We start from the raw sequence: 12,793 nt of genomic DNA, 5'->3' as shown, positions 1-12,793 counted from the left end.
TGGGCACATTCTCCTCCCACACCCATTGAACTGAGTTGCTTTGTAGACTCAGTAGGATTTCCTGGAATGTTGTCCCAGAAAAAAAGAAAAAAAAAAAAGAGGAAAAAAAATAGAAAAGATGAAAAATGCTAAAGCTTCCTTCCTGTTTGGTCATTTTGGACATAATTTCACCTTGCAAGAAGTAAATTGTTCTGTGCACTCAAGGACAGAGAGGGTTCCAGTGCTATCTCCACTGTGAGCACCAGCCTTTCCAGGTCATATTCTTTCGGTGCATCATGGGCAGTACCAACAGAGCTGCAGGAGCAGAGTGGCCAGTGCTAATGCTCCCCTGTAACTCAGAGTTGAGTGATGAAACCCAAGAATGTGGAGCAGCTGGGAATGGGCCTTGGAGTGCTGATAGTGGGCAAGCTGGGGAGTATCACATTTCTCCCCTGGGAATAGGCCTTTTTCCCTCCTAGAGTTAAGTCTTTTGTTTTGTGGGGTTTTTTTTCCTTCTACTCTTAGTTTCATTCCTTTCCTTGTAGCTGACAATGGGAAATAAATCAAATCCATCACTTTCTGCTCACAGTTTCCCAGGGAGGAGGAGAGGAGGAACACCTCAGCCCCCTGACTTCCCAGACTTGCTCACTGATCTTGAAAGTGATGCACTCCCGTGCTTATGGCACACACACACACAACCCAGCACTACTACACACTTCCCAGGGTCTGGATATTGCCATCCATCACAGCAGCTCTGGTTCCAGTTCTTGCTAACGTCTGAATTTCCTGCTGGCTCAGTGAACGGCTTTCAGCTTGTGGTACATTATATAGCTACTGGGTGAATGGGACTGAGCATTCCCGTTTGGCTCCGAGCGCTGTGTTCACCTGAGCTTGCTGGCAGGATGAATAGTTCGCTGCAGTTCTAGTGCTAACCCCCTTTGTGAACTAGCAGTGAGCCATGTACCTTATTACAAAGGCCGACAGCTCCCTGGAAACTTAAATCCACTCTTTCTCCTCTCCCTACCATAGGGAGCTATAAAATAAAAGGTCTTGGTTGGTAGGCATGTAATATAACAAAAAAACCTCTGTTGTGGCAGGATCCAGACTCCCCGGTAACAATAAGGATTATGCTCTCACATCGAAAATGCAGTTGCTAGTTTTAACTGTGGTACTTTATTATGGATTCCTACAGTGTACATTTATGTCAGAGGCTTGGATGTTTAACTTGAGTCAAGTATGAGCAGAAAAGAGAGCTCAGCGTCTTATTTTCAATATGGAGGGAAAAGATGCAACTTGTTACACTGCTTTGATGCAACCTTCCTCCATACCACTTCTCAGAGAGCTTTAAATAGCCCGACACTGGCACTGGGTAGGCGCTGGCAGAAGAATGGATTTTTTTCATCTGATGGCTCGCCAAGGTTGTTTTCAAGAAGGAGAAGTAGAAGAAGAAGGGGAAAAAAAGAAAAACTTTTACATGCCAGTCATTCATTGCCTGCCAGTTCCCATGGTTCTCCTATGGATGGTAGCCACGTAACTATTGAAAGTACAGTAAACACTGAGGAAAGTGAAAAGAAACTTGTGAAGAAGAGAACAGCGAAGGGAAAGAAGCTGGATGTGGAGTACTGGTAGTAGGAGTCACACGGGGATCCTTTTAGGAAGTACCATGGATGCTGACCTCATTTCCTGCGGCATTTTTTCCTGCGGCAGCTCCTTGGCTCTACTCAATGAGGGACCCAGTGCATGATGCAGCATCCTGGGAGAAGGTGAGCAGGGGGCCAGAAATGTATTCCTGGTCTCAAGTATGAAGAGGAGGGGTGTTGCTGCGTATGTCATTCAGATGCACGTATAGTCAGTCCATGGCTGGGATGAGTGGTCCCATGGGATTTGTTAACATCATGCTGCTACCTACTTTTCTGCTCTTTCAGCCTCTAGAGAGGAATTAGTGGGTTTTGTTTTTGCTGTTTGTTTTTAAATCCTTTATCATTTTCTGTTTCATAACTCAGAGAAGGAAGAGCAAAGAGTTGAGATGGTCTGTTACAGTTTTCCTCCCACATACCTGGAGCAGTGGTGTGAAATCCATGTTATTACCCTCTACGTTTGCTGTAGATAGAGATGCTCCCGCAAGGCCATTAGTTGCAAGGGAGGTGTATTGCCTTTGCTGTGTGTGATGCGTTTAGCTTCAGTGGAAGGAGGGAAGTGTTGCATGCTTGTTTCATTCAAAAAAACCCTTTTTATGGAGAGAAAATTGTTATAACTAGGCATTTCTCTGATATGGTTGAATACAGGATCAAAAATGTCTGTCCTTTGAGTGGTGCAATATGTTTTCCATATTGGTTTCCCATTTAATGCTTCCTTAAACAAAAATCTATTTTCTTTGACAAGTCAAGTGATATCCCACAGACCTATTTGCTGTTTACGTTATGACTTATGCAAATAAAACCATCCCGGATTGGATCTGAGTGTTGCTTTTAGCTGACTCAGAACTCACGTATAGCGATTAAAAGATATTCTGAAGGCATGCTTTCCTGAGACAGGCCTGGGAAGACTCAGTTCTTTCTTGAACTCCTTGTGCCCGAGGCCAGTGTTTCAGGAAGATGCCAGTTAATTGCCATCACCGTATCTTTGTTATCTTTGTTGCTCATCTTTGTCCTTTGTGGACAGGGTCTCCTGCAAACCTGGTTCTGTCCAGTGAAGCATCCCATGTGCCAAATAATCCCCAGGTAATTAACTGCTTAGTCACCCTGTGAGTGAATTTGGGAAAGTGGTGGGAGAGGACAGATGTGAGATGGAGGTACTACAGGCTGAACACCTCTCAATTTCCACCTCTGCTGAAGAAAGATAGCGAGTGTTGTATATCAGGGAATGTCTGAGGGAAGTCAGCTGAATTCTAAAAGATTCCCTTTGAACCACAGCAATTCCAAAACGAGAGATCAGTGGCAACACAAGTGTTGTTTGGATGGCTACCAGCACTGCAGATCAAAGCTGGAAAGGGTAAAGAGTGATGACCAGAAGGAGCCCCACCGACCAAATCCATCCTAAGATCTCTGGGACTATTTCCCCCATCGCATGGTTTCCAGTGGTGTAAAAACTCCTGCCTTCTTCCATACCCATTTGAAGGAATGATGCAGCCTTGTCCCACTAATAATCATACACGAGGCAGAAGATTTGAAATAGGTCTCTTCTGGGACACTTTTTTGATGCTTTCTGCTCCAGCAAGTGAGGGAGCAGGAGGAACGTGCTGTGTGTGAGCATGTCCCCTGGTGACTCCATGCCTGTGCAATGAGTTGGCCCCGCTGTGTGGAGCTGCCTTCAGTCTCCTGATCTTTCACAGGGGAATTTGCAGCAGGGAATGCAGCTGAAGAAAATTTCCTATCCTGCAGAAGTAAGCACAGCACATGTCTAAAGGGACAGGCTTGGGCTCTACGATGCACATTCAAAAAAACCACCATTGAAGCAACAAAATAAAGGTTGTGTTTGCTGAGAAAAGAGATGTCATGCGGGACCAAGTTCCGATTTTATTCCTGAGCTGATGAATAATTCAGAGGGCCAAACTGATATCCAGACAGCAGGGCGTGGGTGGAGACCTCTTGCTTTGCAGAGCACCTACTGCGGATAAGTCATTGCACTGAATGACCAGTGCTATTCCAGGGACATGCAGTGCTGGGGAGAGACAGGAAATCTGCTTAAATACAAAAAAAAACTGATGAGTTAGAGAAAGGTTATTTAAAGCTTAAAAGAATTTGGCAAATTGTCTGATGCTGTCATCTACTTCTCTTTCCTTCCCGTTCCCCGGTCACAGTTCTCTGCCATGTTAGCGTGTGCAGGAGAGGTGGCCCTGTCAAGCTTTCAAAAGGCAGCATACTGAAAAGGTCAGGGTAGTATAGTATGACAGAGCATGTAAGTCATTATCATTCTAATATTGCTTTTGTAATGAGAACAAGAGCGGAGCAAATTATTGTGAAACACCTCGTAAAACTTGGGGGGGAAAAAAAAAAGACATAGTTATATCACTGCCAAAGTAAACTATGAGTGGATTCTATGTGTGTCTTCATAAACATGCTCCTCTGTTGGAGGAGTCTGAAATAAAAAGATTTGTGGCAATTTCCATGGTAACTATTCAGTTTTTTTTCCCCCCAACTGCATTAGGAAAACTCACATTACTGCAAGGTTGGGAGGAAGTGAAGCTAACTAAAGAGCTCAGGGATTTTGTTTGATTTTTTGTTTGTTTTGTTTATCTGTTTGTTTGTTTTAAATTAAGATCTGTCAAAACTTTGGCACTTATTCCTGTCATCTGAGTAACATGAGACTGCGAGTAATGTATTAGTGTTATATCTAAATCCATTTACCTCTCACAGGCCCTACACAGTACAATTGCATTGCTGACAGCACAAGGTTGTTTATTTGGACCATTTAGTGGAGATTAATCTTTTGTAAAAACTTGGGCAACTGAAAAGAAAGGAATAACTCACATTTCCCTGTAGGTCCCGAAGTATGAAACCATCAGAGATTTGTGACATTCCTGGTTTTGGAGTGAAGTGGTAGAAGAGCATATGGAAAACACCAACCAGGCACCAGTCTGTTGGAAGGATATCCCAAATGGCTTTGGGTACCTGGTTTGTGAGCAACCACTGTGCTGATGCAGAGTCACAGTATGGTTGGGTTGGAAGGGACCTCAAGGATCATGAAGTTCCAACCCCCCACCACAGGCAGGGCCACCAACCTCCACATTTCATACCAGCCCAGGCTGCCCAGGGCCCCATCCAACCTGGCCTTGAACACCTCCAGGGATGGACGGGGCATCCACAGCCTCTCTGGGCAGCTGTGCCAGCACAAGTCCTTCAGAACAACCATCACCTCCCTGGTGGCTGGAGCCCAACCAGACCACAAGGATTCACTGAGACTTACGGTAACTAACAGAGACTTGAGTCTGCTTATGTCCTAGTGCTGTGTACTGTTTAATGTTGCTTCATGTTACTCCTCTATATTCTCATTAATATATGCATTTTATCTTACTCTGACAAACTGCAGCCTTTTATACACTCGGAGATTTAAATAAAGTAGATTATAGGTTGATTTATGTAAACCATTGAAAACTCCACTTGAATAGGTTTACAAGCTGTCTTTTGTCAGTTTAGCTTTCTTTGATATCTGAGATTGCAAATTAAAATATGAAATGAAACAAAAGTTGCACCAAATCTGCAACATGTCATTTATAACAAGGAAGCTGGCATTTCAGAGGAGTGAACTGTACACGCTGTAGGGCTTTGATCTTTAGGTCGAAGAAGCTGCAGGCAGAAAGCACATGGTTTTTCAAAACTAAGTTTTGCTCACAAGAAACCACCTGTTTTGTGTTCTGGCTTAGGTACCTCCGAGAGACAAAGGTCAGGAAATGGGCTCCTTGCCACTCTACGGCCATGATCCAGGTCAGATAATAATGTTATACGGTAACATCATTATTTGTGGAGCATTATGTCAGTGGGATGCGTTTTGGTCATTGTTTGGTGTTTATGCTGTATCGTATGGGTCCCCTGCACACGCTTACTTAAGGACAACACCAACATAAATGCGTGTGGATCCTCTCCTGAATGATGTGCTTTGCCCTTGGCATGCCTTCTCTTTACACAAAAAGATTGGTGTCCTGTAGTGCACAAGAAACCCTTTGCTCTCTAAGGTCTGTTTGGGTTTAGCAGAGTTGGCAAAGGAACAGAGAACATGCAAGTGTGGGCTCCTTGGATATGGGAAGGGAACTGGGGGTCCTGGGAATTCTTTGCACACCCTCCACCTCAAAGCATGGGCAGCTGAATCTCTTTACCATTTAATTTCTACAAGTATTCCAAATGGGAGAGCTGTCTACATGGTCCGTGAACTGCACAATACCTTCCATAGCAAATGTAGATTCAAACGTCCCTAAAAAACCTGCTGTAGACCTAACCCATACGTGTGGATCTCCAGTCTGAATCCTGCTCTAAACTCAGTTTTGAGTTAAAACCGTTTCACCTGTAGTTGCAGCTCACTGTTGGACTCTTCTTGTCTATTTTTCCTTCGGTCTGGCTTAAAAAAAACCTGATGGCTTTCCTATTTTTTTTTTTTTTCCTTCAAGTTGTCTATAAGATCTTCATGTCTTGATGGATCTGTACTACACGTTCACCTCCCAGAGCTGGGGAAAGGTCACTGGCAGTTCACTCCCTCCTTAAAATTGGAGAGACTGAGTTGCTCTTTCGTACTAAAGTTACATATAGAAGCTGTGAGACATAAAAACAATATTATGCCAGCTTGTCAGAAACGTGCCAAGCAGCTTTCCCTCAGGTTCCCCTCGTATGGGTACGAGCATATATATGATGTTTTCAAAACTATAAAAGGTCTGAAACACAAATAAAACATCTAATTGAGATTTATTCAACAAACAGAAGATGTGGCTTGTTTTAGAAGAGTGTTTTATTTTCCTTTTTTCTCTCTATTTCCCCCCCCCCCACCCCTTATTGGCAAGAATGTGGACTTTGTTTGTCAGCTTGTAGGCCTACCTATAACAGTCAAAAGGTGAAATGCCTGAATATTAAGCCATAATCCATCATTGTACACACACTAATTACTTTCTGTCCTCCCCTCCTCTTGTCACTGTGGTCCAAAGCAGGTTTTCTGAGACTGAGTACATTCATCTGAGCTGTTAGCTGCTACGCTCCACCGCATCCCTGTATGATCTGCCTAGGCTTGGTCCCCCAGAGGAAATTTCTGCATGCATACTGTATATGAACTTTAGATAAATAAATAAACACGAGAAACAGCTTCCAGATAATTGAAAGCGAGTGAAGGAGGGAGCAAAAAGAAAACAATTTCTCAGGGGAGAAGCAAGCTGAGGTGGCAGGTATGATTAAAATCCATATGATTTATGAGTAGGTGCGTTGCTAACATGACAACCCCTCAGTGTTTGTTTGGTTTGTTGCATTTGACAATAAAGTTTCTTTTTCCACCCACTTCACCTTTTTTTCTGCTTCCCCCCCCCCGCCCCTTCTCCTTTCTTCCTCTCCTTTTTCCCCCTCGTCTCCTTGCTGCAGGTTTTGCTCAGGAGTTGGCCACTCAGGAATTCCTAGTGCCTGACTGAGCAGTAATTTAGCAAGCTCTCTTGTGCTCTTTTCCTGTCAGCATTAACATGTCAATTCATTTTAATAGTCTGGGCATGCGCAGAGGGGATGCATTTTCTCAGTAGGTATCCCATGAGCCCACCCCGTGGTGCAGAAATGTGTTATAGCTTGTCTCAGGCCACAGAGACTTCAGCAGGTTTATTTTCATTATGACCAAGTGTATTTGTAAAGACAAAGCATGAACAAGGAAAAAGAGTACATATAACAAGACTTTAAAATATTAAATGGGAACTACGTGTCTGATTGGTAATTTATGACCTATGCACAGAATAGGTTATAAAGTCCTTTTCTTTTTCTTTTTTGCTTGATATTATTACCTGGCAGTGCTGCCACTTCCTCTGTTTCTTTTGGAAATTAAATGATATCATGTCACACTGGGAATTATCTATAATCATGATTCATAGTTGAATTGACTCTTATATTGAACCAGAATTTCCTTGCCATCCTTCGTATTAAAGAACCTTTAGATAGATTTGTATCCAGTTTTTGGCCTTAAGTATCTAAAAGCAAGGACTGCCCAGTCCACGGGCCAATCCTTTGATTACAATACAACATTTCTACCTAAAAATGCTTGAATCTTTATAGGCTTTGAAAGTTATGGGTAGAAATTGTAGATCTGTAAGAGGATAAAGCGAAAAAAAAAAGATAATAAAAAGCATGACGCCTTATCGCATCTTACATGGCATTATATGACATCCTTGCAGGTGCAGCCTAAATTCAGCCAAGGCATTTTGGTTGTTCAGTACCTTCACGTAATTAATTATTGAAGCACGCTTAGCTGTGGTATCAACATCTGTATGGTACAAATACTTCTTTAGCCCAGCTGGACTCAGCTGCATTATCTGCGACCTGAAGAGGTAAGATTGCTGTTTGTTTCTAAAAGATCCTCTTTATTTAAGGAAAATGTGTTCTCATGGTAGGTTCTGCTCTCCAGGGGTCCATGAAAGCTGCAATGTCCTCGAATTGTGTGGGAATGTGCTTGTGCTGGGACACAGTTACAGCTGAGTAGGTGGAAAATTATGTCAGGAATCTAAAGTTTGGCATGGGGATTCCCTCTCCTTTGGCTATAAAAGGAATGGTCTTATTTCCTTCAAAAAGAAAGCTGTAAAGTACTTTGTCAAGGAACAGAAAAGGTTCCACTCTATGGTGGTCAGTCAGTGCATTTCCCAAATGTGGCTGGCACAAAATTGTATGTCACAATGCTGTACGAAAGCCATGCAGGAAGTAATAGTACAGGATGCTTAAAATTGACCTCCTGTGAGCTGTCTGAATAGCAAAAAATACAGAGTTCAGATAAAGAAAATTCCAAGACTCTTGGCAGCTACCACAAAGAAAAATCACATCAGTAAGGAAATGTGAAAAACACTTCGCTTGGTGAAGGCCTATGACCATCATTGGCATTGTAGAAATGCCCCGGGTAGTGATGTAAATGTGTGACCAAACATGCAGCCAAGGAACATAAGCCCTGTGGCACTGTGGAGGGTCATTCTGTGTCTGTGGCTGTTGGGTCTCTAAGAGGTCCATCTCCGGGTGTATTAAGAAATTTGGATAATAATGATATGTAGATGGGGGCTGGTTGTTGCTGATTCTTAGGGGTAAAATGATGGAGAGTTTGAAGCTCATCTGTGACACCTGAGTCCCTGTCAGTAAGAGTCCCATAAGTGCAAAAAGAAGTGATGTGGTCTTTTACCTTGTAAGTAAAACATAGATAGGTAAAGAGAGAGTCGTCATAAGGTCTCTGCTGGCATATTTTTAATGAAGCATTAAAACTATCTGAGCACTTGTATGTTTTCTAGGGCATGATGTGTCTGAAGTGAGGTTGTCTGTGCATGTGTGCAGTTATGCCATCCACAAATTGAACTCTTTGGCCAAATTTTGGTCTGGTTTGAGTGATGGTTAGAAGACACAAGCAGTTTCAGTAAGTAATAAATCAGGTAGAGAAGAGAATTCTGAGCTGACCTGCTTACAGAGCAGCACTGTGAGCTCTTCCTTCTCATCAGGTACCTGAGAGCCAACTTCTGGAAGCAGGAAGAAAGAGAGGAGAGAGTTGGTTTCTCTTGAGAATTGCCCAACAGAAATTAAATTCAAGTGTCTGGCATTTCTGAAGTCTAGTAAGTTAAGAAGCCAAACTTTGCTCTGTGTGGGAGTTTACTACAAATCGGAGTGCAGGGAAGGATTCATAGCCAGCTCTAGATAAGAGTGATAAGCAGAGGATTAGGTTTGAGAGCTAATTCCTGTGTGCTGTCTTTTCCCCAGAGAGACTAAGGGTTCATGCAAGAGGTGCCTCCATCTGTGCCAGACTTTGCAAACACACATTTTCATCCAACAAGTTTGGCTGCCAAGTTGCTCTACCTTAAGTCTCTTGCAAGTAGGTTCTGAACTGGAACTCATGTTGGCTTCTGGCAAAAACAGGAATGAAGATGTAAGGCGTGTAGTGATTTGGCTCCTGAGAGAAAAGGTGTGTGTGTGTGAGGAGAACATTTTTCAGCCACACGGCAATTTCACCATGTGGGAAAAAATGTCTGCTTAACTTTAAAGAGCAACTTGGAAAATCTCAGTGTGTGTGAGGAAGATTGGTCATAGCAAAAAAGCTACATGGCAAGTGAAGAGAGAAAGACTGAGGCTGCAGGAGAAAATGACAGGGAGCTGTTTAAAGGGAGGGGTGCAGGGACGGATACGAACCTCTGAACTTTCTCACCTGCAAAAAAGAGGCTGAAAGCTGCCCATGCGAGCATCATTTCCCATGCACCACAGAGCCAAGTGAGGAGAAAAGTAATTGCCTTGGATGGGAGGCACGATATGACATGAAATACAAGCACATCTTTCGTGGAATTTGTAAGCCATAAAAGTATTTTAATAACATCTGGTGCAGGGGCGTGTTGAAGCTTAATTAATTAATCCTTGCAAAGGACTTGGAAATTCTGGGATCAAAGGTGTTGCATTAGTGCAAAATGCCATTATTATACCTATAAACGTGTGCTTGTTAACTTAAATGCTATTTATTTATTGCCGCTATATACTTGTGTGGCAGTATATATCAAGTATATTGCAAACATTTCAAAAGTACACTTTTTCATTGCATAAAGCTGTCCCCATTCAGGTGCTGGTGCTAATGCCATGCAGGAACCCCTAATTGACTCTGAGAAAGCCTCTGTCTTTGGGGAATGTGTGCGTGGTGTGTCCCATTCATTACTATGGATGCTGCTACACAAGAGGCAAAGATTATGCCCATAGCTGTGACTGAAGGCTGAAGAGTACACATCAAGGTTCATAGGGTAGGGTCTGCTCAGTGTGTATTTGGACTGGATGCACGGAATTGAGGTCTGCCATCTGCCTGCAGTCTTAATTTTGGTGCTTGTTTGTGTATTCCTTGCTTTGTAGCCTGTTATAAATAATAGAAATCTTAAGCAGTGCTCTGTTCCCACTAATTCAGAATTTAGCATCGCAGGTTGTTTGCAAATCAAAGGAGCAAAGCACATGCATCCTCAGCAGTCAGTTAGAATGCAGCATGTTTTCCTTGTAACAGGGCATACAGTAAAATTATCCTTGCTCTAAGGCTTATTTTAGCTTTTGTTTCGTGCTTGGCATTGTGTCTTCCCATAGTTAACTTGGAATCTTCGCCTGGCTTACAGGGGGGAAAAGAAGTTTAGAAATGCACTCTGCACCATTACTGAGGCTAAATCTGTAAACTCTCTGCTCCTGACAACAGCATCTTTGTAGATCTTTTTAAATATGGATGAAATACGAGTTTTTCTTTCAAGGTACAAAATGTCATTAAGGGCTCAGGTGGTTAAAATCAACATGAAAAATACATGCTGCATTTTCCCTCCTTAAATGCAATAATGTAATCAGATTTCAAGTCATCTTACCTACCTCACTTACAGCTTTATGGAGATTAATTAGTTTTTAGCCCCCAGTCACATGATCTTTTCTGACTGCCATTTAGCTACATTTGCTATCTGACTTGAACCTGTAAGCTGTCTCCTGCCCCAGAGGACAGATTAAATTTTACTATTGGTTGCCTCCTTCCTTTGATTTAAAGGTAGATAGTTAGAGTCTTAGTTCAATTACTCTTTGTTGTTAATTAGCCGTGCGCAGTCATCATTTCTTTGGAAAAAGCAAGAGGAGAAGAAAAATGGCTCAAAAGTGGAAGACAACTCTGTCCAGGGGCTGAGCTAAATAGGGTTCTCCTGATCAGGTGGAGAGCCATAACAGAGCTTTTAATTCACATCTCTATCACCTCTGGCTGCTTTGTGTTTGCTGGGCTTTTATGGCCGCCGATCGATACGGGTTACCTTTCAGTTCAGCAAAGCACATGGGCCAGGCAGGAGGGGAGGGAGGATTTCTGCATCTCTAACTCACAGAGGTGTGAGCTGNCATCTCTGGCACTCCGCCTTTGTTTTCCTAATTTTCTCTTTAAATTAACTTAAGCGCTTATTCTATAGCGTGATTTTCTATAAAGGAAATGCTTTATTCCTTGTTGAGAATGATTTCTTAGGCCATTTAATATCTAAGTAAATTCCATTCTCTTCTCCTAAATGTATTAGGTGCAATAAACGTACAGTGGATAAAGGAGCGTGTAGACAAAATCCTGCCCTTAAGTCTGGGTATCCTGTTTCTGTCATTGCAGTCCTCCTTTCTGAAGAAAGAAGAGCACATTTTGGCCCATACTGTGAAAAGACAAGAAGTAGAGAAGCTCCAGGGCAAAAAAAAAAAAAAAGGGAGAGGTGATTTTTTTCCCCCCCTTTTCTGCTTTTGGTTAAAAACAAAGCAAATTATAGAGGGATTTGACTAGTATTGTTGCTCAGGATGGTGCACTACTGGGCTCCTCAGGAGCATATAACAAAAGATCAAAGGGTTCCTGGCTCCACACAACTAAATCAGCTCTAGGACTAGGAGCACTGGTGGCCCAATTTTTCCTTAGGTGAGAGCTGGGAGTGAGTTAAACTAATGAAATTGTTATCTATTACACATTAGAGATGTATCAGAGCCAAAGCCACTGAGGCATTTATATGGACGTTACATGGGGCTGCCTATTTGCCATTTGTTTCCTAAATTTTCTACAATTTGCTCTGCAGCACACGCTCACCTTGGTTAAATGGGGCTCGACTCAGCAATATTCAGCAGAGCTGCGGTGGCTCCTGGCTCCGGCCACCAAGGCTCCACAGGATTTTCACTGCTCAGGTGTTGCAAAGCCTAATCCTTATTCAGGAACCAAAACGCTCCCCTCTCCTTGCCTGCGGTGCTTGGATGCCTGCCTTTGGCAGTAGCCCCAGACTCCTGCAGAAGATGAAGACATCCCTCCATGCCTATAGATGGAAGAGCGCCAACATGGATGCCATCAGAAGGACGCAGCTGAGCATATGCTGAGAAAATTGTGGCATCCATACTGTACATGGGGAAGGGCTGACTGAACACACCAGTTTGTTGAAGCTTATGGCCCTGAAAAGGAAACATAGGTTTCCTGTAAATGTCATTCAGGGATATGCTAACTGTTATTTCCTGGCACTGGATCATGATGCTTTCAACACATTCTGTTCCTCTACCTCTGCTGCTACCTCTGCTGCCTGCCTGCCTGGCTGTGTGCAGTGATAGCTCTCCTGTCTTCTCACCTTTCCTCCTCCCTGCGCCAGGCAAAGGTAAGAGAGACTTAGGCAAAGTGAAAAACTGACTTT

The 12,793-nt window shown here is 43.0% G+C and overlaps 2 long non-coding RNA genes across 4 annotated transcripts in view; both read left to right on the top strand.

Moving 5' to 3' along the window:
* Window positions 1-451: 451 nt before the first annotated feature.
* Window positions 452-4,706, top strand: LOC107317047. The gene is made up of 3 exons (XR_001556694.2): window positions 452-1,742; window positions 2,641-2,699; window positions 4,461-4,706. It is a non-coding gene; the product is annotated as an uncharacterized LOC107317047 (long non-coding RNA).
* A 33-nt stretch (window positions 4,707-4,739) lies between these two features.
* Window positions 4,740-12,793, top strand: part of LOC107317064 — a 36,663-nt gene continuing 28,609 nt past the window's right edge. For all 3 annotated transcript variants that reach the window (XR_001556708.2, XR_004307945.1, XR_001556709.2), the window contains exons 1-5: window positions 4,740-4,885; window positions 5,342-5,402; window positions 6,611-6,841; window positions 7,823-7,975; window positions 12,197-12,757. This is a non-coding gene — a long non-coding RNA (uncharacterized LOC107317064). The remainder of the gene's footprint in view (window positions 4,886-5,341; window positions 5,403-6,610; window positions 6,842-7,822; window positions 7,976-12,196; window positions 12,758-12,793) is intronic.

This window comes from Coturnix japonica, chromosome 7 (assembly GCF_001577835.2).
Source record: "Coturnix japonica isolate 7356 chromosome 7, Coturnix japonica 2.1, whole genome shotgun sequence".
NCBI lineage: Eukaryota > Metazoa > Chordata > Aves > Galliformes > Phasianidae > Coturnix > Coturnix japonica.
Note: the sequence above shows the minus strand (reverse complement) of the source record. Positions and strands in the feature narration are given on the sequence as shown.